Raw genomic sequence first — 4,707 nt, 5'->3', positions numbered from 1 at the left:
GAACAATAGTGATTCAGAGATTGTAAAGGCAGCTTGAGGTATTTTTAAGAACAGAAAGTATCTTGTTATTAAACTTGGGAAAGATAAGAGGATTCTAGTAGATAGAGGGAAAATAGTTAGAAAGCCTGAAGACATAAGAAAACATTTGACAATCAAAAGTTAAAAAAAAATTGGTATTCATTTTGTTGGTCTTTGCCTTAGTCTTTTTAAAGAATTATACTATTTGAGCTCTCCATCGAGTTTATTGTACTTCAGTTAATTCATTTGCATATGTCGAATTGTGTTTACTTACAGATTTATAAGCATATTCTAGATAACACAAATGAATAAAACCATACAACCTTTGCTTTTTGAAGCCAACTTACTTCACTTTATACAATTTTTTCCAAGTTTTCCCATTTGCTTATGAAAGTTACAGTATCATTCTTTCTAATGGATGAGTAAATATATATATATATATATCACATTTTCTTTATCGATTTGTCCATAGAAGGGTGCTGGGCTGATGACAAAGGGCAAGGGGTGTGGCCAAGGGGAGAGAGGGATAGGTGAATAAAGGGAGGATGGGAACAAAATGCAGTCAAGATTTCATTGCATATTCTTCAAAATTAAGAAAAATGAGGGAAAGGGTGTTCGAAGGGGGGTGAAAATGTTTAAGGGTGTGATACAGTTTAAGATGTACTGCATACATAGACTTCTTTGTTAAATAGCAAAAATTCAATACATATCCTACAAAATTAGAAAATCAAGGAAAAGGGTGATAGTGATCAAAATGCATTGTATCAATAAGCTCCTTTGTTGAAAATGGCCAACTACTTAAAGATAATAAAAATGTCAAAACATAATAAAAAATTATTTGGTAGTATGTACATCTCAAAATATTTTATCTAATTACATGTATTTCACCCATATAATCTCATTGTTAAACATTTGTCCATAGTTTACAAAATATTTTAGAGTGGCTTCTCTGCTCCACCTGTCTCTTTGGTATCATTCTCTATACTTTGTTTATTTTTCCCTGTCTTACTTATTTTGTTCTAGCCCATTAAGTCTAGCAAATTCACAAACACACCAATTGATATGATACTTCAGTACTCCCATCCCTGAGATGTTAACAACCACATTGCACACAAACTTAATTCTTCTCTTCTTCAGATCTGTGTTCAAATACCATCTTGTGTCACAGAATTTCCTTCACCACCACAGACCATTCTCTCACTTTTTTCTTCTGATTATTTTTCTTGGCTCTAGGGAATCAAGCCCAGGTTCTAAAACACGCTAAGTGAGTGTTATAACACTACTTATATTCCATAACCCTGTTACTTGATTTTTATTCACAATAACTTTACTATCTGGAATTAAATTATAAACTGTTTACACACTTATGTGCTAGTGACTAGCACATACTTGACATAAATATTTATTGAGATAAGCAAGGGAAATAATATTTATGATAATCCTTTGAGATACATAGATAAGTCAATGGCCTTTTTATTCCTATTGTCCTGTTATATCAATGAAGAAATTGAGGTAAGATTAAATAACTGGTCCAACGTTGAGCCATTTATTAAGTGATAAACTTCATAACAGAACCAAATGCTTTAGCTTGTACTTTAAAGTCTCTGTGGCAGTTGAGTATCAAAAGAAGTCTCTGGCTAGGCCATTATCAAGAAAACAAATGATAGTAGATGCTGGCTTGGAAGTGGCCAAAAAGGAATGCTATTACACTGTTGACAGCAATGTAAACTGATTCAATCACTCTGGAAAGCAGTATGGAGGTTCCTCAAAAGACTAAACATAGACCTACCCTTTGATCCAGCAATCCCACTCCTGAACATTTACCCAAACGAAAACAACAAGGCCACACTAAAGCTACCAGCACAAGTATGTTCATTGCAGCAGTATTTACTATATCTAAGCCTCTCAGTAGATGAATGGATCAAGAAAATGTATATATACACAATGGAATTCTATGTTTCCATCAGAAAGAATGGCATTGCCTCATTCATAATGAAATGGAAAGACTTGAAAAAAATGATATTCAGTGTAGTAAGCCAGACCCAAAGAAACATAAGCTCAATGATTTTCCTCATTTGTAATAATTAGTGTATGTCTAGTATAGTCCTAACAGAAGATCACAATAGCTCAATAGCTAAGTACATATGACTATATGAAATGATGTTAATCAAAATGAACTCTAAGATATGGAAACAATAGGTTTTAATTGTTGTTGTTGTTGTTGTTTTTAATGTACTGTGTGAAGTTATTTCTTTTTCATTCATTATTTTCTTTTTTCTTTTCCTTTGTTTTATCCCCTGATGGCACTGTTTTTTCCTTTTGATTTTGGTGCTGTGTCTTGTATATATGTTAATCTGATTGGGAGAAGTGAAGGGGAATAACAAATGAGGAGACAAAGGATAAAAGGTGAAACAATGCAATAACGATACTCACAAGAGTCTATATTGGAAATGAACTTTACAAATTGGGAGGAGAAATTGGGTAGGGGGAGGAAAAGTGGGAGAAAAACAAGAGAGTGTAACAATGTTCTACAAAAACTATACTCTTTCCTTATTTATGTAACTGTATCTATATGTAGAACACTTTTGCAGTAAAATTAAAATAAAAATGTCTCAGACTTGGAATTCGGAGAAAAGGAGCAACAGGATGAAGACAGAAATTTTAAAATAGATACATTTGCACCCATTCTTGTTAAATAAGACAGTTCTAAAAGAGTAGAAAGCACAATTATGATGATGAATTTATGTGTAGAAGAGATTTTTAGAATAACTGAAGCTGAGAAGAAAATGCAACTCAAAAAATTAGAAATAGTAACATGACTAATGGAAAAATGAGATATCATCTATAATCTAAAGTATGGGGAGAAGAATGGTTGTGTCAGAGAAGGAAGAGAATTGTATATATTTTGGCATTAAGTGAGGAGGTGGCAATTCTAGAAACAGTTGTAAAGAGGATAGGATTATATAATACACACATGTATGTGTGTATTTGTATATATGTGTATATACATATATATATATGTATGTATGTGTGTTAATACATGCACCTTTATATATTGTGACAGTATAATGAAACTCACTAAACATAGAGGGAGGAAGAAAGAGGTAAGGAAAAAATAAAGACAGAGTAAGGGTGATAAATATGTCCAAAATGCAGTGTGTGTCTGCAGACATATCACAATGGAAATCTTTTATTAAAATATGAATATACATTAATTCAAACATACAAATTTTTAAATTTCAGTTTTATAAATTATTTAAACTATGTCTTAATGCAGCACCTGGTATATTTTAGTTATTAATTCCATTAAAATTTATGTAGACTTCACTCAATGCCAGTGTTTCATGCCTGTGATTCTAGCTATTCAGATAGCTGATATATGATGATCATGGTTCAATGCCAGTCCAAGCTGGAAAGTCCTTGAGACTCTTACCTTCAATTAACCATCAATAAAGCCAAGAGCACTAGTGTTGAGCACAAAAGCTCAGAGACAATGGCCAGGCCCTGAGTTCAAGTCCCAGGACCAGCACAAACACATTATGCAAATTTCAAATAGTAAAGAGCATGTTTGACAATACATTACAGAATTGAATTACCATATCAAAAGAGGAATATTACTAAAATTATCAGAATTTAGTGATTGATTAGACAATTCAGAATGAATAAGCGAAATTAGTGATGGTGGAAGTGCAAGAATATATTGTTTCATGTTTTGAAGGCAGGGAAGCTAGAAGTAACTACTATACGTTAATTTATTCTTTGCTATATTTCTGAGAACAGAGCAGTATACTAAATATTAAATTTAACCTTTAGATCACAATCTGAATTTTATACCAGATAAAATGTAGGCATAAAGTAGAAGAACATTTTTGCAACATTACATCAGAATAATTTTATCTCTCCACTTTAGAGAGAAATATTAGCATTATGAATTTTGTTATATTAATTCACATTTATTCCTTGCACAGTGTATTTCAAACAGACAACAAGGCAGCACATTGCACTTAATATTCAGTGATGTTAAGTTCCCTAATTAAATGATAACAAAATAATTGATAACGGAAAGTTATTTCTAAAAGCAAAGTCATAGATTATCTCTTTAGAGAAAACAAATTTATACACACAAATCTTGACTTTAATCATACATGTAGAACAACATAACAAGACTCCAGAGAGCTCATTTGCATGGCTATAACTTAAAATGCCTTATAATGACTCTTTTCTGGAAATATTCTGCAAATGGAGTAGTTTGTATATGTATTAATCAATAAATAAAACAAATGTGACTGCACAGCATGCTTGGGGTTTAGTTTTACTTATAAATCTTATTATTTCTAGATTTCTCTACAGGGACAAGGGGACATTAGGAAATATATTCAGTCAATAATACTTGAACCAGTCATTGATATAGTGTTTTTCTACAAATAGAAATACAATCCAGATATTAAAATTTGCAACACAGAGTTCGAATAAACAATTGAGCCACAAATGGAAAGCTGAATGAATTCCAACCAAAGTAAAGGGAGTCCAATGAAACTATAACCATGCAACTAAGGGATTTGAGAATATGCACTGAAAACCACATCCAGGAGGTAAAAAAGTCCATACAAGATCTAAAACAAATCTTCAATAAATCTGACCAAATGGAAGGAAAGGAAATAGAAAAATAAAATAGAAAGTCTTGACAAT

Source organism: Dipodomys merriami, unplaced genomic scaffold (genome assembly GCF_024711535.1).
Source record: "Dipodomys merriami isolate MVZ:Mamm:240054 unplaced genomic scaffold, mDipMer1.0.p SCAF_3, whole genome shotgun sequence".
Taxonomy (NCBI): Eukaryota; Metazoa; Chordata; class Mammalia; order Rodentia; family Heteromyidae; genus Dipodomys; species Dipodomys merriami.
The sequence above is the reverse complement of the archived record's forward strand: the minus strand, read 5'-3'. Positions refer to the sequence as shown.